We start from the raw sequence: 25,022 nt of genomic DNA, 5'->3' as shown, positions 1-25,022 counted from the left end.
CCCCAGTGATGCCTGGCCCAAGATTCAATTAATTCTCTGTATGATTTTTAGGTGTAAACAAAAATAAAAAGAAATACATTTTTTTACTTTAATTTATTTTTATCTTTTATATTGAGGTACCATAACTGGCAAAGTTGTTTGCAATAGAATATCAGAAATACAATTTTAGTTATTGTACTTTGGGTTTTCTGCTTATAGTCAGTTGGCTGTATGGCTTAGATATGTACATATTTCTCACCTCTCCACCACCAAGCTTTCTAAGCCCCATGGCTCTTGCCTCTGATACCTTGTTCCACCTCTTTTTACTTCCCTCCCTGATTTCTTCCCTTCTCTGTCCTCATTTCTATAATCTAGGGTCAAGAGTAATCTAGGTGGCTCTATCTTTTGAGCTATTGTATTTTAGTTAAGACAACCCATTGTAGTACGTAATTTGTTTGTTTCATAACTAATAAGCACTAGTAGATAAGTAAATCCAGGAAAAGGTGAAGAGGGCAGTAAGATCCATTAAAGACAAATCTTATGACTGTGGAGAAGCTTTATTGATATTTTTCTCAAATCTCTTTTCCTGGATAAAAACTTAATAAAATCATCAAGGAAGTTTTCCTAAGGAAGAAATCCTCATTTATTTATCTCTCTAGTTAAAATGATTCCTTTTACTGCATTATTAACATGATGGATTATTGGAAAACACCAAAATATCTATATTTTAGTGATAAGATTAACTTATGAAACATACATACAGATTTTATCAGTATGTCACCACTAAGTTTAAGCACTGTGTGATCTGAGAAAATATTTTCTGGCATGGTAAAATATTCAGAGTAGAGTTACTATATTTTCCAGCATACATGACAACTGGGCATATAAAATGACCCCCTACTTTTCCTGTTAAAATATATGGTTTCCAAGACCACCAATTACAGAAGACTGATTAGAACAACAGTGAGCAAACAGAACTCCTAGAACCATAAAGGAAAACTCTCTCCTAGCCTTTGTTCTATGACCTACGCAAATAACATGATCTCTAACTACAGAGGCTTGATGTCATCACACTGAGAGGAGTTTCATGGCACCATAAAAAGGCCTGGGGTGTGAAAATGAGCATGTATGGAGCCTGTAGTTGTTCCCATGGCAGTATGCTTCAAGGACAGAAAACCCTGCATCTCTTAAGCTAAGGAAACTCCCATTCTAATTTCCCCAATATTTACTGTGCCTTTGCAAAAAAAAAAATAGAAGAAACATAAACCTTTTAATGTAGTGCTGGTTTGATTTTTTGAGTGTTTTTGTTTTTTATAGTGTTTTTTTTTGTTTGCTTTGCTTTGTTGTTTGTATGTTTATTTCTCCGTAGTTGATGGTTTTGGTTTTTGGTTTGTTCTTTTTTTGTTCTTTTTGTACTTTTGTTGTTACTGCCTATTGTTTTTTGTTTTTGTTTTTGTTCTTGTTTTGTTTTATTACCTTGTTCTTTTTTTCCTTCTTCTAAATTGATATTTCTAACACCCAAAGGACACCTCCTAGTTTTTTCTTTCCTTTGTTTTTGTTTTTGTTCTTGTTTTTTCTTCTCTTGTTCCTTATTTTTTCTTATATTCCAACAGAACCACATTAATGGAATCTTATTGTTCATCCTCATATTTGGAGGGGTAAAATGGATGGTACTAAGACCAGACAGTTGTATGAACATTTAATAGAAATAAAAAACAATAGACTTGAACACCAAACCCAAAGTCAATACAACAGAATATCAATACCCAATCTACAACAAGCTGTACAAGTTGAGGACAGTTACACTAGCATTGCTGGGGGAAAAGGAGGTAGATATGGATGCATGCTTGGAACAGGGGTGGAGGGAGGAATACACTAGTGGTGGGAATGCCCCTCATTCATTGTCACTCTGTGCCTTAAATATTACTGTGAAAGATTTGTAATTAACCTTGATCACAATAAAAATTTATTAAAGATAATATAAAATATAGGATTTGGGCTATATTTGCCGTATAAAACTACCTCTCTTTTTACGCACACCAAATGGAAATTAAAAAAATTAAGATTTGATTTCAATATGGAAATGTAAATACAAATGCTCATGTCATGCATGTACTTATCTGGAAAACTGTCACTTATAAACATAAGGTTATTTGTCATCAAATATGTAAACATAAAACAGTGCTCTACATTGAGAGCAGGGAGATAGGGCTCCTCCAAGAGCAGCTAGCTGGGGTGCAGTGATTAATAGGACAGCTAGAGGGAGACAGAGTGCCTTCCTCTGTGTCCTATAAAAGCTGAACAAAGGAATGTGGCGGTAAGTGGGACGGATCATTTGTCCCTGAAGCTGGAGTAAGTTTCAGCATGCCCTATACCAACGTATAAGACGACCTCTGGCTTTTAAGAAGTTTTTCATGGTTAAAAAGTTGTCTTATACACTGGAAAATATGCTAATTCCAAATCAAGACACCAAGTCCTACTTGAAAAAGTACAATAACCTGAGTGTGAGAGAACTCTGGAGATAGGAGCTGACATCAGAAGTGGCAAGAAGCTACTGCAGCTACATAGAAACAAATTTCAGATTCTTTTTATCTAAGAATAAAAAGATAATAAAAAAAAAAAGAAGGTGATGCAGTAGGGAACTGATAGCACCGGAAGGGTGCAGCTTTGTCTAGGCTGGTCAGAGAACAACATTTATTAACATCTTGACAGCAGCAGACAGGAGAACAGCTGGAGAGCAACATTTGGGTAGATGTTGTACCACACTTGGTACAAAACTTTGTACTTGGTAGTGGTAGTTGGTAGATTGTACCACACTTGATGGTGTTCAGGACTTACCCCTGGCTCTATATTTAGGGATTACTACTGGATATGCTCAGGGGACCATGTCATGTGTCAAGGACAAGAATGAGTTTATAATGCTAATTATTAACTCATCATTAAAAGTAATTACTTCCTCCTTGTGGCATTGTACTTACAATTTTTTTGCGTTGGTTGGCTCGTATTAACCTATTAATTAATTGGCATGATTTATTTTTAAGAAAAATGTGATAGTGATAAAAATCACTTTTCATCTCTTGTACATAGATGAAAGTGTCCTGAAGTTATTTTTTATAGTAACAATGATAAAATCTTAATCTAGAAAACAAATAGAGCATGTTTTGCAATGTGAGACTGAGACTGTTTTATCGATTATTCTTATCTAGGTCTGTTCCTTTCTTGGACTGGGAAGTTATTCTTTTAGTCTAGATATGCTATGCCATGGAGAAGGGCTGGTGCAGTAGCATAAGATAGGATTCTTGCCTTGCAAGTGGCCAACTGAGGCTTGATCTGAGCTACCTCACATAATTCTGTGAGCCCACCACTTATCTCTGAGTCTGGAACCAGGAGTAATCCCTGACCACTGTCAAGTGTAGTGAAAAATATCCACCTCCCAAAAAATATTCCAGGGAATTATTGAAAGTACTGTAGTTTGCACATATGTTTAAGAAGCTGTGTCAGAATTAATATCATGGCCCTGTACATATGAAAGTAAAGTTATTTTGGCTAAAAGTTATGACAAATAAAAAGCAGCCCACTAAGTGTTACTATCAAATAGAAATGGTGTAGCCAAAACATGACTTCCAATAATATAGTTCTACATTGAAATGCAGACATCTTATACTTGATCTTATATACAAGACAAGACTTAACCTATTTTCAGAGAGCAAATGTAGACATCTGTTTTCTATTGATTGTGTAGGGAGCAATTCACTGAATCATCACATTTCTTCCCAATGAAATAAAAGCACTTTGGTCTTTGGTCCATTTTCTGATAAGAGGTTAATAACTGATCCATGGAAAATGCACATTTGAAATTGTGCTGAATAGACGACATTCTTAATTTCTTTTTATTCAAATCAATTTGGCTTAATCTGTGAATACTGGAAGTTCGTTGTGTCAGCAGAAGGAAATATGATTAGTAACATATGGCTGATTAATTCAAGTAAGATATAGAAAGTTCATAGAAAAGAGAGCTATTTCTTTGCAAACAATGTAAAGCTAACAATGAAAGTTTTTTCCCTCTGGGAAAAAGAAGTAAGAACCTTTGATCTCAACTTGACTACATTTTTATGAGCAATTGCATCATGAAATTGAAATTAAGGATGTGTGTGGGGTTCAAATTAAGTACACTTTTGGGGATATAGAGGAGAAAGGATGGAAGTTTTGGAGAAGATCCGGGGCAAAAATCACTTTCTACAAAACTTGGCTTTAGTTTGACTCTGCCTAAGGGACTCTTAAAGCTCTATCTGAAGTGTCGAGTTCTATTAAATATTATCTTTTAATGAAAAACAATATACTCAGAGTTACAGGGGTTCAATAGGTAGAAATGAGTTCAATTGATGTTAAATTAGTTAACATTGAAAGTTTTTATTTAATACTTTAATAAGTGTATTAAACATTTTAGTCTATTCCTTTTTTGTTTGTTTGTTTTGTTTTTTGGGCCACACCCGGTGGTGCTCCGGGGTTACTCCATGCTCTGCGCTCAGAAATTGCTCCTGGCTTGGGGAACCATATAGGATGCCAGGCGATCAAGCCAGTATCTGTTCTGGATCAGCTGCATGCAAAGCAAACACCCTACCGCTGTGCTACCATTTCGGGCACTAGTTTATTCATTTTTAATCCATACACATTGATAGGAAAATGGCCTTTCCTTTCTAAACTTCTCTGAGATGCTACTGGACATTGTCTTAACATATTTTTATTTTATTATTTTATTTTATTTTATTTTATTTTTTATTCCTAGTAGTGCTTAGTAAGCCTAGGGACTATTCTCTGTACTCTTATACAAATTGGTCTACAATTCAATTTGAGAACTGGAGAAATCTGTGCTGAGGATTATCACCCATATTGGTACTAGGGATTATCTAGGCATTCCAGTTTTGGGGGCCTCCAGAGCCATACTCTAAGCACGCTGGAAGGTGGGGAAACATGATGCATCAGGAATTGAAATTATTTCAATTGCATGCAGAGCAAGCACATTACCTGCACATCACTCAGTCCCTCAAGTAGTTTTTAAATAAAATATGTCTGAGTATTCTATAGACCCAAGGAACTCACAAGACTTGGTAGGTCAAGTAATAAAAATTGTATATTTGCTTGACTTATATTAATATCAGAAAATACATGATGCTAATATCTTGAATAGGGTGTTTAGCATTATTTCAAAGTTCTACATAGGATTTAGTACTTATTATACTTGTATATTAAACAAGTTAGTCCTTCATATGTAATGCTAAATATATTTAAAATTTTGTTTATTTATATTTATGTAAATTTCTATTTAAATATGGTATTTAAATTAATGTCAAGTTATGTTTATTGAAAACACTGTCATCAAACAAAAAACCACATTGGCTATTTTCACAGTTTTCTGGGGAATAAAGAAAAAAATGTTCAAAAATTATGTATATATTATCAAAAGTTATAGGATTTGAAATAATTGGAAAGCGTAAATAAAATGGAATAAAAGGAATAAATGGGACATTAATTTAAGAATATCATTGGAGATTCTATATGTGACCAACTTCCTTCATTGGTGATTATTATGTGCAGATATTGAATCAGAAAATGCTATTGGGTGTCTGTTAACTTCTTTTGATTTCTAAACTTCAAAAAGCATGATTAATAAAGAAACTCAGGGGGCGTAGCAAGTAGGAAATTTGCCTTGCATGTGGCTGACCAGGGTTCAATACCTGGCATCCCATACGGTCGCCTAAGCCAGCCAGAAATGATTTCTGAACACAGAACCAAGAATAACCCTAAGTACCACTGGATGTGGCCCTAAAACCAAAACAACAAGAACAACAATAACAACAACAAGAGAATCTTAAATTGTGCCAAGCCTTTACATGACAAATAATATTCAGAAATAGTCTTTTTATAGTGCAACCATAAGGAAAGGTACAAGATGATATTATTTTAAATAAAATAACCAATGAAAATAAAATTTTGTGAGTAGGTTATTCTCAAAATCTCAGAATAATGATGCTGTGAACTTTTAAATTTTTCTTATCCTTTACTAATTATATTCTGATATATATCACAATAATGAGTATTTTATACGTACATGAAAATTTGGTTTTGCTTAGAGAATCTAATTCTTGCTGTGACCTGATCATTGAAAAAGTTTTCCCACCTTGAATGAAAGAAGATGAAAATGTACAAAACAGATGAGGGTTAGAAAGAAAATACTTTTATAATAAAAAACCCATATATAAATTTTGATTCCCTACAATTAATAAATAGCATACTATATTTTATACTACATATATCTATTGATTAACACATCCTTTTTATTTTACATGTATTATTTACTGTATTTTTAATATTTAATTTTTTTATTTAAACACCTTGATTACATACATGATTGTGTTTGGGTTTCAGTCATAAAAGGAACACCACCCATCACCAGTGCAACATTTCCATCACCAATGTCCCAAATTTCCCTCCTCCCCAACCAACCCCCGCCTGTACTCTAAACAGGCTTTCCATTTCCCTCATACATTCTCATTATTAGGACAGTTTAAAATGTAGTTATTTCTCTAACTAAACTCATCACTCTTTGTGGTGAGCTTCCTGAGGTGAGCTGGAACTTCCAGCTCTTTTCTCTTTTGTGTCTGAAAATTATTATTGCAAGAATGTCTTTCATTTTTCTTAAAACCCATAGATGAGTGAGACCATTCTGCATTTTTCTCTCTCTCTCTGACTTATTTCACTCAGCATAATAGATTCTGTGTACATCCATATATAGGAAAATTTCATGACTTCATCTCTCCTGACAGCTGCATAATATTCTATTGTATATATGTACCACAGTTTCTTTAGCCATTCGTCTGTTGAAAGGCATCTTTGTTGTTTCCAGAGTCTTGCTATGGTAAATAGTGCTGCAATGAATATAGGTATAAGGAAGGGGTTTTTGTATTGTATTTTTGTGTTCCTAAGTTATATTCCTAGGAGTAGTATAGCTGGATCGTATGGGAGCTCGATTTCAGGCACTTTTGAAATTCATTTGGAACGATTGCTAAAGCAATCATTGGGAAAAAGAACATGGGAGGAATTACTTTCCCCAACTTTAAACTTCACTACAAAGCAATAATTATCAAAACAGCATGGTATTGGAATAAAGACAGGCCCTCGGATCAGTGGAATAGGCTTGAATACTCAGAAAATGTTCCCCAGACATACAATCACCTAATTTTTGATAAAGGAGCAGGAAATCCTAAATGGAGCAGGGAAAGCCTCTTCAACAAGTGGTGTTGGCACAACTGGGTAGCCACTTGCAAAAAATTGAACTTAGACCCCCAGCTAACATCATGTACGAAGGTAAAATCCAAATGGATTAAAGACCTCGATATCAGACCCAAAACCATAAGATATATAGAACAACACGTAGGCAAAACACTCCAGGACATTGAGACTACAGGCATCTTCAAGGAGGAAACTGCACTCTCCAAGCAAGTGAAAGCAGAGATTAACAGATGGGAATATATTAAGCTGAGAAGCTTCTGCACCTCAAAGGAAATAGTGCCCAGGATACAAGAGCCACCCACTGAGTGGGAGAAACTATTCACCCAATACCCATCAGATAAGGGGCTAATCTCCAAAATATACAAGGCACTGACAGAACTTTACAAGAAAAAAACATCTAATCCCATCAAAAAATGGAGAGAAGAAATGAACAGACACTTTGACAAAGAAGAAATACAAATGGCCAAAAGACACATGAAAAAATGCTCCACATCACTAATCATCAGGGAGATGCAAATCAAAACAACGATGAGATACCACCTCACACCCCAGAGAATGGCACACATCACAAAGAATGAGAATAAACAGTGTCGGCGGGGATATGGAGAGAAAGGAACTCTTATCCACTGCTGGTGGGAATGCCGTCTAGTTCAACCTTTATGGAAAGCGATATGGAGATTCCTTATTTACTGTATTTTAACATTAACGTGGTCTAGACAACTTAAAAAAATGCACTGGTGATAGGGGGTGTCCTTTTATATGACTGAAACACAACCACAATCATGTTTGTAACCAAGGTGTTTACATAAAAAATATTATTAAAAAAAACTTAAATAGTAACAGAATATATGTATAGCACTGTATGGGTAGCACCAGTTTTATCATCTAGAAGATAAATACTTGTATACGTGAGTTAATATAATGTAAATTTATGTTGTGCAACTAGAATAGATTGTAAAGTTTTTGACATTAAATAACATAACATCCTACGTTATAAGTATACAGCATAGTTGAATAGTTTAGCATGGAGTCCAGTTAATACCCATTACTATATGGATAGTATACAGAGGGTAGGATTTGCCTTTCACAAGGCTAACCTGGATATGATCCCCAGTATTCTAAATGGTCCCCAAGTACAAACAGGGGCAATTACTGAATACAGAGAAAGGAGCAAGACCTGAGCACCACTGGGTGTAGCCCCCAAACAAAACAAAACAAAACAAAACCACAAAGTTGAGAAAACCCAAAGTGCGTTGGTGTAAACTGCTAGTTGCAAAGAAAATTAAAAGAAAAAATTAAGCTAATGAGATAGTCCTGAACTTTTTCCTATTGAGAGAGATCTCATAATTTTTTGTTCTAAAATTTCTTTATTGAAAACCTAGAGGAAAACTATATGGATCATTAAATGTCAATAAAAACAATAGAGGTTGGAATTATAGCACAGTGGTAGGGCATTTGCCTTGCATGCAGTTGACCCAGGATGAATCTAGGTTCGATACCCGGCATCCCATATGGTCCCCCAAGCCAGGAGCAATTTCTGAGAACATAGGCAGGTGTAATCTCTGAGCTTTACCGGGCATGGCCCCAAAACAAACAAACAAACAAAAGATCCCCCCAAATAAAAACAATATAGCAAAAGTTTAATAAGATTAAATTATTCTAATATGTGGGACAACATGGTACCAATTTTTATCAGAAATAAGATTTTCTAAGTTCTAAAATGCTCTGGTTATAAACACACTTTATTCTTCTGGGATTTGCATGCAGCATTATGGCCATGGTACTAGTTTGAGACATATTGGCAAAGCTTAGATTCCTACTCATAAAGAAAGCAAATTTTAAATCTAGCTCTGATATTATCTCTCCATAACTCAATGGGTATTTTGTACTTTCTGGGAAGCAAAAAAAGCACTTTAGAAATGAATGCTGTGTGTGAATTTATTTAAAGTTCTAGCATCTAAGATAAGTCCATTATTCAGTCCATAACTGATTCAATAGACTAGAATCCAAATAATATTAATCATTCACTAGTGGAATTTATTATTCCTGTAATTTAATCTGCCTTATTATGAATACTGAAGTCACTTAATTTTTTTATAGTACCTCTTTGTTCTGTTTGGAAGGGAAATAGAAACATTGAAATATTTTTATCTTCTTTATTTTTTACTGAAGCAACATGATTTATACCATTACAAAGTTAACACCAGTCCCTTTTTCGATGTCCACTTCCCTCTACCAGTACCTCCAATTTCTCTCCCACATACCCAGTCTGCTTCTGTTACTGGTATTTTACCTTTTAGGGTTCTCTCCCCTTACTAATCCCTCCCACCCCACATAATGGTAAGCTTTCTACTGAAGACTAGTTCTCAGACTCTTCACTTATACTTCTTTGGAAATTTGTTGTTCCCTATTATATTTCTTTATATTCCACATAACAGAGAATTCTGGGTCCATTTCTCTCCCTCAGACTGACTTTATTTAGCATGATACTTTCCATATCCATTCACATAGCAGCAAATTGCATCACCTTATCTTTTTTACAGTAGCATAATATTCCATTGTGTATATGGACTACAATTTCTTACCAAGTCATCTTCCTTGGGCACTTGGATTGTTTCCAGATTCTGGATATTGTAACTAGTACTACAATGAACACAGGATGCAGATATCTTTTCTACATTGTGCTTTGAGCATTGGTGTAAATTGCCAGGAGTAGAATTTCTGGGTAAAATGGAAGCTCAATTCTTAGTCTTTTTTGGAATATTCATACTAAAACATTTAACTGTTTAGTATATAACTTCTCTAAGTGCAGAAATTGCCCAGGTTTCAAGTAATTAGAGTGATGTATGTTTGCTTATCTAGTTTGGCATTATTAATAGAAAATACTATCCACTGAAATACCATCCACATGAATGTGGATGTGAATATGGTAGCATATAGTCAGTTGGATGTGTTATTTAATATCTGTTAAAACCTTACTGCAATCTGTGTGATCACATAAACAGGTGAGAAACTGGCACTTAGCCAGCTGTACTTTGACTAATATTTCTACAATTTTTTCCAGTTACGTTAATCATTAAAACAGATGAAAACTGAATGCATGTAGTGGCACAGGAAGTACACTTGTTTTAGCATTTAGCATAGAAGAATCTCTGTATTTAATAATGGGATAAGTTACTTTCATTTAATTAATTTTATTTTTGAAGTTTGACAATTTGTCTCTAGAGCAGTGGTCCTCAAACTATGGCCCGTGGGCCACATATTGTATTTATTCCCATTTTGTTTCTTCACTTCTAAATAAGGTATATGCAGTGTGCATAGAAATTTGTTCATAATTTTTGTTTTTACTATAATCTGGCCCTCCAACAGTCTGAAGGACAGTGAACTGGCCCCCTGTTTAAAAAGTTTGAGGACCCCTGCAGAGACTTACTTTGGTCCAAAATAGATTTTAAATTAAGTCTAAAGCTTTACCTGATTGACATAATTGCAATTATATTAAAAATAGTTTGTCTTAAATGCCTTTCTTTGGAGTATGACACTGCATTTGGAGTATGACTACAGCTTGAATAAATTCACACTTGGACCTGGGATAAGAGTCAAAGGACTCACTTGCTTTGCATGCGAGAAACCCAAGTTTGATTCCTGACCCACCCTGCCATAAAAAGTTTCACATCTGTCATCAGGACTTTTCTTTCTAACCTTGCATAAATATCCCCTCCTGTGAGAGTTATATAAAGTGTCAGATAATATGTTGGTGCATTTAATAGTGGCTGCTAAGGGGTGACATTTACTTTTATTTATGGATTCTTTATCTGGGGGCCGTGTTCAGTGGTGCTTAGTAGATTATGCCTGGTTTTGTGTTCAGGTATTACGCTTTGTAAAGCTGAGGAACTATAACTAGTATTAGAGCTGGGGTTGAGCCAGTTGGATGCCTTTGGGGTGAGGCAAATGCTTACTCCCTTATCTCAGAGGCTCAGTTTAATTCTGTCCTTAATATTTAGTAGAGTAATTTTCAGTACTTAATGCATATCTTTTTTATGAAGTTAATATTCCTGAGTAAATACTTTATTCTTTGAGGCAAATGATTAAATACAAATATAAAAAACAGCAAATAACAGTTTATAAAATACCTTTTAATTAAATGGACCCCAAGTTATAAGCTAGATCTGAAAAATCTTTTTTTTTTTTTTTTGGCTTTTGGGCCACACACAGCAGCGTTCAGGGGTTACTTCTTGCTCTGTGCTCAGAAGTCACTCCTGGCAGGCTTGGGGACCATATGGGATGCCGCGAATCTAACCTGGGCCTGACCAGGGTCAGCCACGTGCAGGTAAACGCCGTACTGCTTAGCTATCTCTTCGGTCCCATATCTGGAAATCCAACCCCCTTGTGGTATTGATCGACAAGTCTGTGCAATGCCATGAGAGGGTAAGAAGGAAAATAATCTGCAAAATTACAAGGATATATAAACAGAGAATTACCCATCTAAATCATTTATATACGCTAACTTGGGATGATTTATTCATGTTTATTCACATATGTGTACATGTGGATGATTCCAGGTGTTCTCTGTAGTAGGTTTAGTTGCCTATTTTATACCAATTGTACAAGTTTCAGTCTATATGAAACCTTAATGCGAAGAATATTAATAACAAATAAGACTACTGAGAGGTCATAACAAGCATTTTCACTAGACGAATTTTCTTGAGTAAGATTCTTTTGTATGGTAAGTATTTAATTTGTAAACATACGGACTATGTTCCAAAGGAAAGAAACTTTCCAAGCCTCTGCAAATTCAATTATATGGAGGAAAATGATCACTCTAGACGAGAACTTAGTGCTGCAAGGAGGTAACAGTATTGCAAAAAGAAGTGCCTAAAAGGTGAAAAGAAAAAGAAATAAAGTGGCAGGAAAAGTGGAAGGAAAACTGAGGACATTGTTGGAGAGGGGTATACAAGTGAGGATATTAGTGTGTGAGCACTGCATCCCTGAAACTCAATCATTAATAACTTTGTAATGTTGTAGTTCATGGTCACTCAATTAAAAAAAATTTTAATGGTTGAGCAATAGCACAGTAAATAGAGTATTTGTCTTGCATAGAGCTGAACTGATTGCAATTCCTGGCATCTGATGTGGTCCCCAGAGCACCTTCAGAAAATGACCCCTGAGTGCAGAGCCAGGAGTAACCTCTGAGCACTGCCGGGTATGGCCCAAAAGCAAAAATAAAATGTCTTCAAGACATTTGAGAAGGGTCTTATGAAAATATGTCTTTGAATTGGTTGTGATAAAGTTAAATGTTAGAAAGGAAGATGTTCACATTCTGGAGGCATTCCGCATCTTGTTTTCTTTACAAGTGCTTTTCTGTGTGCTTCATTGTTCGAAAATAGAAAAATATAGGCACTGGGATGGGGGTGAAAAGATATGGAGGAGTCTCTGGAGTCTGGCTGCCAGGACTTCTGCAAGTACAGAGGCTGGACAAGGAAACTGGTGTGGCCAGGGGGTGGCCTCCATGGATCCAATAAAGCACCTCAGAGATATTAGCCACAGTACTAAGTACTAGCTGGGGTTTGATGGTAGAGGCACACCAAGCCAAAAAAACTCAAAGTTATATGAATCTCACAGTTCATTGCTCTGAAGTCCATTGGGAGGTGAGCAAATCTCCCGCCCTCCCCAAGTATAGGCAGCTTCACAGAGAAACAACCAACAAACACCTATGCCATTGGCTCAACGTCACTACTTTTTTTTTACTAATGTCTGCAGAGGCACTTAATTCCAGGTACGCCACTGTTGTGACTGACATCCCCAGGACATTTATAGAGCCAGGTTGGGCCTCTATCGTCCTTCAGAATAAGGTTTCAGAAGAAACCTTTAAAAGTCCCAACAGGGGCTGGAGAGATAGCATGGAGGTAGGGTGTTTGCCTTGCCTGCAGAAGGATGGTGGTTCGAATCCCAGCATCCCATATGGTCCCCCGTGCCTGCCAGAGGTGATTTCTGAGCATGGAGCCAGGAGTAACCCTTGAGCGTTGCTGGGTGTGACCCCCCAAAATAAATAAAAATAAAAGTCCCAACAACACAACCATGATCTGAAGATCCTTCCATATGAACTCACAGTCCCAGTTCCACAGCTTCTCAACCTGGGTCACATGGATGCTTTATAGTTTTAACAGTGACATTTGAGAAGGAATAAATCAAATTAGACATGAAATTGTTATTGAACCCCCCTAAGATCAACAAACAAAAACAATAATAGGATGTTTCACTAGCAATAAACAGAAAATCTCCAGAAAGTGATATAATGACTCCATTATGAGATATGAAAAATTTTTCCAAATTTTTTCTCAATCAAGTATTTTTCAATAATTAAATTTTCAGGGGCCAGAGAAATAGAACAATGGTATGTCCTTTGCCTTGCATGCAGATGAATGGTGGTTCAAATCCCGGTATCCCATATGGGCCCCCGAGCCTGCCAGGGGTGATTTCTGAGCGCAGAGCCAGGAGTAACCCCTGAGCGCTTCTGAGTGTGACTCAAAAACCAACAAATAAAAAAAATTACAATTTCCATTTAATTGCAACAAGCAATAATAAGTTAACTATTCATACCTGATGATGGGAAGAGATAGGGAGGGTTGAGAAGCTAGGGATAATGTTGGAGAAAATCTTACACTGGAGATTGGATTGGTGTTGGATGCTAGAAATAACTGTGATGTGAGTGACTCTTTAAACCACAGAGTTTAACATAAAAAAATGTATTTTTAAAGGGAATAGAGTGCTTAAACATATGAAAAGTACAAGAAAGACCATGACTGTTTTCATAAGTAGAGGTCAATTTTTTCAAGATAAATTGAAAGTTAAATTATAGATTATGTTTTAACTTAAACTAAAATATTAAGGCTTAACAGAATGATACCACTTATTTATGATATATGGAATAACTAGATATAAATATTTAATGAGGTTAAATGGTGACACCTATATATATGTGTATGTATGTATATATATATATATATATTAAGGAATATATTCCTTAATCCAGAATAAAGGGAGGACTGAGAAAAAAGAAATCAATGGGATGGGGAGAAAATAAAATTGAAATGGGGTACAGGGGTCAAGACTTTATTTACACTGGTGATTTGGGATAATATTATAGCTATATAACTAAAGGACAGACTCAACAATATTGAAAACATGAGATCTAAGCTGCAACCACTGAGTTTTGAAATGTCCTTGTCAACACATCACCCCACCCCAGCAGCTGAGGATGAGAGATGAAGTAAGTAAACACTTGTGGAAGAAAATTGATATTAGTGATGGATTGGTTTTGAAGTCTTGTACGCTTAAAACTCAACTATCAGGGCTGGAGCAATAGCTCAGCTGTAGGGTATTTGCTTTGCACGTGGCATATGTAAAACATACCTGGTTCAATCCATATGTCCCCCTAACCCGGAGCAATTTCTGAGCACATAGCCGGGAGTAGCTCGAGAGCATCCTGGGTGTGGCTCCAACCACCCCCACCAAAAGAACCTCTCAACTATCAATAACTTGTAGGTAATAATTCTTTAATTGATTCTTAATGAATTCATTGATTATAAACTTTTAAAAAGGTTTATGAACTATTTTTTCCACAGTATTTAACTGCATTTTTCAGTTGATCAGTTACTTAAGTTTGGGTTTCACAGAATAGTGCTTTTACTGTATTTAACTTTATGCTTGTCCCATTTCACAAAGTATTGAACTAGCTTACAAAGACACAGATGATTGCTTTAAAAAAGTATGTAAAATTTTATGGATATAAATTCCATATAGATTTTTTGGTGGGTTTTGGGCCACACCCAGAAACCCACGCAGGGGTTACTCCTGGCTCTATGCTCAGAAATTGCTCCTGGCTTGGGGGAACATATGGGATGCTGGGGAATTGAACCGTGGTCCGAACTAGGCTAGCACCAGCAAGGCTTACCACTTGCACCACTGCTCTGCCCCAGATTTTATATAAAAGGATAATATGATACTAAGATATTAAGGAAGAAGGGCAATAATGAAGTCATATAATTGAGTTCTGAGATTTGGTTCACATTAGTTTTCCAATGGTCAAAGAAAAGATAAACTAATGACTACATTCATAATTTCTAAATTAAAAGAAAAGAAAATGAAAACAGATGAACTGTTTAAGTCAACTCAGCTTTTCTTCATGTTGAAAACTATAAACAGAAGCTCAATCTATCACTGTTATTTGGATACTAACATTTAGCTGAGATAAAACACATTTAGAAAGTATCTGAGAAACCCTAAAACACTATTATTTGGTAGCATTAAGGATTAGATTTCAAAATAGGATTGGAACCATAGCAAAGTGTGTAGGACACTACCCTGGCATGTGGCCAATATGAGTTTAATTCTCAGCATCCCATATGGTCTCTTGAGCCCCACCATGGGTTGTTCCAAAGCACCGCTGATAACTTTATACTAATAGCACTTCTTTTAGGAGCATTTGCTCTTTACCAAAGATAGTTTATGTACTATGCAGGTTATCTCAATACTCATTCTCTAAAAACTCAAAGTAGGTGGTAACACAACAGTAATTGTTATACATAAAAACGAGACCCAGAGGCTATAATGTTGATCAGGACTGTGAGACCAGCAAGAACACAAATGCAATGATGTGATACCGGACTGGTTGCTGAATGGTATGCAGTATGATTCAGGATGTCTATTGCATACCACTTACCACTTGGCATTTGTCACCTCAAGTATCTTAAGTTTTTATTGAGCTGAGTCAGTAGATGGTATTTCTGAGCTGTTCTGGCTCAGAATCCTACTCTCACCAGGACATTAGATGTTCTTCTTGACTTTAGGAATTATTATTATATTACCTCAATACATCCGGGGAGAAACTTTTGTCAGTTTTTGAAAATCACCTATGTGATTATGGAGTTAAGGAAAATATTGTTTTGTTCTTCTCATAAATGATGCTTTATTTGTGACTGAAGTGATAGCACAGCAGGTAGGGCATTTACTTTGCATGCGGTTGACCTGGGTTCAACCCCTGACTTCTCATTTGATCCTCTGAGCTTGCCAGGAGTGATTCTGAGTGAAGAGCCAGTAGGAATCCTGAGCACCAATGGGTGTGTTCTGCCCCCTCCCAAGACCAAATAAATGATTCTTTTCCAAATAAAGTTTTCATCTTCATCTTCTGAATTTACTGCCCTTCCAGAGTATTCACACCATTTTTTAAATCTCAAGGCATATTTTTCCAAATGTATATAACATATATGTTATAAGTACCTGTATAAACATGATTTTAATCAAACTAAGATACCTAGAATATATTTCAAAGAGAAGTCTAGGGTTTCATGACTGTCTTTGATAAATAGATACAATTCTGGACTTTCCTAACAATTTTTTAGCTTCCATTTAATTTTTATAAGGCAATTTTTAATTATAGGGAATGGCAATTATTGTTCAGAAGTCTTACTCCTGGGTTTAATATAACAATGGAAAGTTCCGAGTCTTTATTAGTACATTGAATTAAAACCCACTACACAGTGAATTTTTTCCAGATCTATTTCATATTTGCTTAAACTGATTTAGGTAATTAGTTTATTTTCTACTGGATCTTTCCTAAGTTTACTCTAAAGTTTGTTTAGATATTGCAATACGATAAATAATGTCTCTCACTAATTCATCCCCACAACCTGTGTATCTGTTGCAGAACATATGCATAAAAATATTTTGTAGATGGAATTAAATTAATTAATTTGAGATGGTGTCATTAGCCTGGATTACTGCAGTTAGCACCATGCTATGCATACTTGAAAGAGGGAAGTAGCAGATCAGATGAGTAATAGTAAGCAGGAGCAAGAGGTTGAAGAGGATGAGTTATTAGCCAAGGAAAGCAGGGGTAATGAGCTAAGGAATGTTGATGGCCTCAATAAGCAAACCAATGCAAGTAAATACATTTTCTTTCTACTCTAGAAAGACTAGCCGAAACACCTTGACTTAGCCCTCTGAGAATAATTTTTGGGTCTCTGGCCTCTAGAACTGTAAACCCCATATTTATAGAATTTGTGAGAGTAATAGCAAGAAGATGATAGAAATATTCCAGACACAATAAGATGAACCTTTCATTTAGTTGGTTTGAATTTTAGTATTAATATCTGATTCATACACAAGGAATCTCAATTTATTACTTTATTATCAAAATATAACCTGTTGTTGGCCTAGATTTTAATGATGTTTTGAGGACCTTTGTGCCCACCTTTCAAAATAGCTGACATAAAACTTTGAAAATAAATATCAGATATTTGATACAATAAATGTCTAGTTACTTTATAAAGGATACTTTGCTTAGCAAATATAATGAGTTTTAAATATTGAGCTCTTTCAAAAGTGAATTAACTTAGAAAATTGCAACTTGCTTCCTATTTTCAGAGAACATCTACTGCATAAGGAAATGGAGCAAAGAAGGAAGTAACAAGTACAAGATAAATGACTCATTCATAAAGGTATACATACAGATGGTAGAAAAAAAATCAAAGTAATTTTTTAGCAACTCTTCTGAAATAGGCTTGGCACTACCAGCATTTGTATTTTCTTCTATTCCCCTTTAAGCATATTTAGGTATATAATAAAGAACTTTTCTTGAGGCATTTGGATTAGTATCTGGCACTTAGTAGATGTTTGCAAAAGCTAGCTGAGTGTGGATTGCAGTCTTAGCAACAGCCAAATGGCATACCATGTTTAATGGATGACTCTCCTTCCCAGCTAAGAGTAAATGGCTTTTCCCTTTGTCACCAAGAGAGGGTGGTGGAAGCCTCTTCATTTTGGCCTTGTTCCATAGAAGCCATCTAGTCATATTATCTACTATAAATAACTTGTGTTGACACTCACATGTTTCTAGCCCTCCCACTGTAATAATGATAGTCTATGAACATTAAATATGTTTTGAAATACTTAATGTGTTTTCCTCAGAATTCTAACAGTGACATAACTAATGTAGCAACAAGTGATTTCTTGACTAGACCATTTGTGCTAAGCAATTGTCACAAGGCGAATAACTGATTAACTGAATTCTCGCCAACTTATAAATACTGTATTGCAAAAGAATGTCTTATTCATAGTAGAGTGAAAAAAAAACCTTCCCCAAGTCATGTGGAACATTGGCATAAGCTGATCCACAATCACTTAACATAAATTCAGGCACTCCAGAATTACTACCCAGCTTGATGGCTAAGGAACTGTGAACATAGGGTGGGGACTTCATTTAGAAGTGATGCTTGTACATGGCTACTTTACAGAAGAATGAGGATATAGCCTAGCCCAGGGATGTTCCCTGTGGTAGTCTATTGGATCTCCCTAGAGAATTGGTCTCACCATTTCCTTTTCTGCTCTGATGATGACAGGGAAACCCACTATTTTTGCTGCCTTTCCTTCCTTGCCACTTGAGATTCAACATACACATGAAACTTTGAGATTTTAATTAAAGGAAATTTGTATCATTGAAAACTGATTTATTGATATCTTGAATTCACATTGCAACAAAGATAATTATTCCCAATAGTGGTGTTTCTGACTTAAATTCAAAATGCCCTCTCAAAATGCACTATTAGCTCTAAGATCCCCTTTTAATCTCAAAGTATAGAATTCTAGAATCCTATGTTTACAGCTGGTTATTTTTTTTAATTATGAATGAGATCCTATTGGTATCAGTTGACATAGACTAAAATATATAACTCCTAAAATTAATATTTATATATCTTATAGTTTTTGGAAGTAAAACTTGGGTAATAATTAGGCTGAAAACCCCTTTGATAGCCTAGGAGTCCTTCCCATGTATCTCATTATCTTCATCCTCCCTGAGTGAAACAATGAGAAGACAGTCTCTTTTAAGTCAAGAAGAGGTTCTTTACTACAAATCCAAATATGCTTCCTCCTGTTAGTCTTTAAAGTATTATCAAATCTCTGGTATTCAGATTCCTGAACTAAATGTTGCCTGGAAAGAAATAGTCCAATATAATCAAGGGGTCATATACTAGGAAATAGTAATTATGAACTGGGCCCATGGCCAAAGGACAATTCCAAAATGATGTCCTATCAATCTTAGACCATCAGAGAGTTTCAAAAATTCAGAAATAAAAAAGACTTGAGATTGTCATTAAGCCTATTAAATTGTGTCTGAAATGAATCTGTTCTTTATTGAGGGGGCAAACATTTCCAAATTACTACAGAATAGGGGTTTGAAGTCACACTTAGATATCCTCTCTTTATTCACAGGCCCCGCATTGCTGGTCGAGCTTGTTTGTCATCTAGACATCATTAGGTGGCAATTAGATACAGGATGGAATTTATTTGACTCCAAACAGGTTCCACATGACTAAGACATGATGCAAAGGTACTGCTCAAGTTCCCACAGGGTTTACTCCACTACCCTTCCCCAAACAAATGATGACCAGAACTCAAATGTTAGTAGTGCTAAGGCTGAGAGACATAAATAGTCTTAACAGGAAAGGAAAATGTAGGTTAGGGAAGGGAACTTGTTCTGAGCAAGTAAAAGCAATGTATTTTCTGGTGAACATTTGTTTAGTTGCCTAGTTACATTTTTGCAGTGTTTATTATTATATAACAAAGCATGTTCAGACCAAGTCAGAGACACAGATGTGAACTTTGCTAATTATGAGAAGGTTCCTCTGCCAAGGACAGCCTGAATACAGACGAAAATTTGTGCATTTACACAAATATAAGACAGTTAAATTATTCATACTCTTAGCTTCATCCTCCCCCCAATAAAAAGAATCCACATGAAATAAATTCATTGGGAACAGTGGAAAAGACACTGGAAACTCCTGACCAGGAAAGAGTTAATTCACCCTGGATTGGACTGCAAGCTTTTGTGCTGAAGAATCAGCAAAATAAATACCACATCAGGTTTTATTCACCACTATATGCTCATCAACTTTATGCTCATTATTTGAAAGTTCAGATCAGCAACTTGGACACCAACTGCTTAGATATATCTATGTGTTAGAAAGGTAGATATTAGGTACTGCATATCATGAGATAACAGAGGTGGTATATGGCTCTGGATATTAAATATCAAGCACTTAAGCAATTTTTCTTTTATTATAATCATTATTTTTGAGAAGAAATATAATGGATTTTATTCATCCCAAATACATAGATATTGGCTTATGACTAGTTAGATTGCAAGGGCCATGCTTGCTTATCTTTGGAGGTTCATCTTTCTCATTTACATTAAAGCAAAACAAAATGAGAGGAGATGACAGAACAATAGTTAGTGTTTGCCTTGCATTTGACCAACCAAAGTTAGATTCTTAGTATCCCATATTTCCCAACCCTGGCAAGAGTGAACCTACAGCACAAATCCTGAGTACCACTGGGTATAGTCCTCCAAACCCCTATAAAATAATCATTTTAAAAGTTACGAATTAGGGGCTAGAGCAGTGATGCACCAGTAGGGTGTTTGTCTTGCACGCGGCTGACCTAGGACGGACCACTTAGATCCCTTGGTGTCCTGTATGGCCCCACAAGCCGGGAGGGATTTCTGAGCACATAACCAGGAATAACCCTTGAGCATCACTAGTGTGGCCCCAAAACAAAACAAACAAAAAAACCCCAAAAAAGTAACAAGTGAGAATATTTCAAAGTCCTTTTTCCCTTCTAACACTGTAGAAAATAGATTTTCTCCACTGAAAATATAATTTGTCACTGTGAATTATAGCTCTGAATATAAACTTTATTTTTTAAATAATTTTTATTGTGACCAAAGTGAATAATGAATCTCTCACAGTAATATTTAAGGTACCTAGAGACAATAAATTAAACATAAACTTTTTAAAAAGTGATATTTAAAAAAAAAAAAGATATACAGCACAGCTAAGCAGGCCCATGTGAAATCACAGCTGCTGATTACTTTGACAATTCGCATCTATCCTGAAAGTATGCCTACTGAAAAAGGAGTTCTTCTGGATGAGCATCTTCAGGGCAAAGTTTTTGCCTGAATACTACAGAAAGCAAGCTTGGCCTGGAAGTCCCAGCAGTCTCCTGGTATTGGAAATCTACTTACTTCCAGAAATCTCATGGAATTCAATAGTTGAGTGGGGCCAGTGACCCTCTATTTATCAGTACTCTGAAAAAAAGGAAAGGCTGGGATATGGGGGACCTTTTAGTACAACTCACAAAGACAAAATGTGTTGGCAATTTAGTTTCATTCAATAAAGATCTAGAAAGATATTTTTTCTAGAAAACAAGGAATACGTAAAAAATGAATAAAACACTGTTTTCAGCCCTGATGTTTGTTTGATACTTTCTCATTTCTACTAACTTATCTTTTTGAGTCATTTGGGCTGTCTATTCCATAGTTTCTTTGAGTCCTTTAAACAGCTTTAACATTTGCTCCCTAAAATCCTGATTAGAGAGGTTATGTAGAAAGTTGATTTGGTTGAATTTTCAGAACTAGCAACTAGCATCTTCAGTCACAGTGTATGGTGGTGTTTTCCCATTGTGACCTTTGTAGTGTGCTTCTGCTGCTCTGTGTGTGTGTGTGTGTGTGTGTGTGTGTGTGTGTGTGTGTGCGTGCGTGCTAGAATATGAAGCTGAGTGGCTGCACTCTTGGCTGGGATTACTCACCTTAGTTCAGTTCAAAATGGTGCTTTTTAAGTCCGTACTCTGCTATAGCTCACACCACGGAGATTGACACACATCACAATGAACAAGAACAATCAGCCGCCAGCCTTGAGGATGCAATCACATGCAGGTTTATTTCCTTTCCAGAATCCTGGGAAATCACTGCAAGCCAGGAATTCAGGCTACAGTGAGATTCCGAGAATCCAAATTTACAAACATTTATGGGAATTCAATGATAATGAGCATACAGGTCAAAGCATTTCATAGGTTTATACAGTTTGAATCATCCAATGATTTTTTTTACAGAAAAGGTGCAATTTTCTGTCTGTACAGCCCCTTCATAACATCATTTACCCCCAATTCCTAGGGACTGATGATATGCAGAGATAAGGTTGAACCTTTCAGGTGTTCTCCCAATCCACAGGAGAACCTGTCTGTTCAGCCCCTTCATGACATCATTTACCCCTAACTCCTAGACTGATGTTATGCAGAGATCAGGTAATCTCCTATTCCACAAAGTGGAGAACCCAATCTCTTGACAGCATAGTGACCCAGAGCGATTAGGGGAAGGTAGCTTTGTTTATTATATCATACTTCAAGCAAGCCAGTGACAGAAGCAAGAATAAAATTAAACTAGATTTTACCCTTATTCTATACCTATGTGTTATTCTCCTTTTTTAGTGACTGTGTGCAATTATTCCTTCCTAATCTTCAAGGGCCAATTGCTTTCTGCAGGGATCTCTTCCTCCTGGGGGATCAAGGTGCCTGCCTCCACTCCCTTCAAGGTGTTTGATGGAAAATACATTTCTTGGCATGTCCTTTGTGATTTAAGCCTGGTTCCAAAAATCAGCTGTCTCCTTGGGCCTAGTCTTTCTACTTTGACATTGCAGCCTATGACTAAAGATGTAATCCCATCTATTACTAAGAAATCACTATTCCTATTAAAAACTAAGAATATACTATGACACAAAATCCTCGAAAATCAAGTTACACACCGAAATTGAAAGTTAAAAGGTTATACCCCAAAATCAAAGGTCACCTCTTTTCCAGACTCAACAATCATATCATTGTTCAGTGAGACTGTATGACTTTATATATTAAAATATAACATATGCTTGTGAAAAGACACCTACATTGTTCCTATAGCTTGGCCACTGAACAGACTAATAATCATCTCAGTGTTAAATAATACCTGTAATTTTATTTGCATTTTCTAAAGTTAATGATATAGAATGGCACTTCATGTATATTTTTTCATAAATGCATTTTAATTGTGAAATGTCTATTTGTATTTCTCCTACATAGTGTTTACTGTTGAGTTCAAATTTCTTGTATATTTTGAATACTAATTTCTTACAAATATGGGATTTGCACAAGATTTTACAGTCTCTATATTTATATTACCTTTTCATCTTCTTTATGCTTTCAATCTTTGCTGAGCAGCCATTTTTGTTTTGGCTTTTTCCCCTTATTACCAATATGATAATGATTGATTTCCTATGTTTGTTTCTAGGATATATATGTTCTCATACCTTTCAATATTTGAATTCTCAAAATTCAAATATGGATTTATGTGTATAATATAAGAAACTCAGTTTTATTAGTTTGAATATGGCAATCAAGTTTTCTACTAAACAAATTTTACTTGTTGAGTATTTTGATTTGATTCTGACAAATATTAGTTTAACATAAATGCATTAGTTTTATTTCTGAATTACTATGCTGCTCTATTGATCTGGCAGTTTTTATGCCAATATGCCATGCTATATTGATTACTCTATAGTATAGTTTTATTATATATAAATACTATATATATACTATATGGTATAGTATAGTATAGTTTATAGTTTAAAATAAGAACACATGATTCCTCAATATTTGTTTTTCAAGATTGCTTTGACTTTTCAGGATATTTTGCAATTCTAAATATTCTACACCTTTGTTTTTTCAATATAATTTAAAAACCTCATTTGGATTTTAATAGAGATTACATTCCACTCTGTAGAATGTTTTGGATAGTATACATTTTTGAATACAACTTATTATCCAAATGATTAACACAGAATACAACTCTTAATTTATGATATCTTTTTTTTCATCAATAGCTTATAGCTTTTAGTTTAACAATTCTTTTTAGATCTTTGTTAGATTTATTTCTAAAAATTTCAATCTTTGGCTAACCTTATAAACGAGATTTTATGTTATTCTTCCTTGGGAAAAAATCTTTGTTAGGACCATAGTGGTGCTTTTATAAATATTAAATTAGCATGCTAGCATTTCCAAGATTTAGATGGGTCCATTTTAGGGAAAGAGTATTAGATAGGTAATTTTGCTGCTTACTTGCTCTGGGATATGGGCCCATAGAATTAGGGCAAGTTATTTTGCATATCCATGTCTTTTGACCACTTCTTATATATAGCCTCGAGGGCAACAGTCTCATTGATTTTCAAAGAGAAGTGTTTTGAGATCTGTCTTTAAAGTGGAGCTTTAAATGATGAATTTAAAACATCTTGCTTCACAGGAAGAAGCTGAGAGTTGATAATTTTCTCTCAGTCATGATATTTTATCTACCAGGAGTATGAATTATTTAATAATGTGTCTTGGTCTTCCTTTCATATTTATTTATGAGTATATATTTTCTAGTGTGAGTTTCCCTTAGTACTTTCTGAGTTTTTTATAGGTGATTCCAATTTGGAGTGAGTGTGCTTGGGAGAAGGTGAATCCAGTACCTTCTGTGTTACCATCCTGGATATTATCCCCATTCATGACAATCTTGGTAGTTTATGTCATATCTTTAAATAACTGTGGATGCTTTGCAGAAGATGTTGGGGATAAAAGCCAGTCTCAATCATGAAAGGGTCTATGATTCTATCAGTGAGTCACAATACTTACAGAGTTATGGCTTTTATATATTTTTATTTTATTTTATTTTACTTAATATTTTTGGTTTTTGGGTCACACCCACATGTTCTAAGAGGATACTCCTCGCTCTATGCTCAGAAATCACTCCTGCCAGGCTCGAGAGACCATATGCAATGCCAGGATTCGAACCACCATCCTTCTGCAGGCAATGAAAACGCCCTACCTCAATGCTATCTCTCCAGCACTGAGTTATGTTT

This window comes from Suncus etruscus, chromosome 13, assembly GCF_024139225.1.
Source record: "Suncus etruscus isolate mSunEtr1 chromosome 13, mSunEtr1.pri.cur, whole genome shotgun sequence".
Taxonomy (NCBI): Eukaryota; Metazoa; Chordata; class Mammalia; order Eulipotyphla; family Soricidae; genus Suncus; species Suncus etruscus.
The sequence above is the reverse complement of the archived record's forward strand: the minus strand, read 5'-3'. Positions refer to the sequence as shown.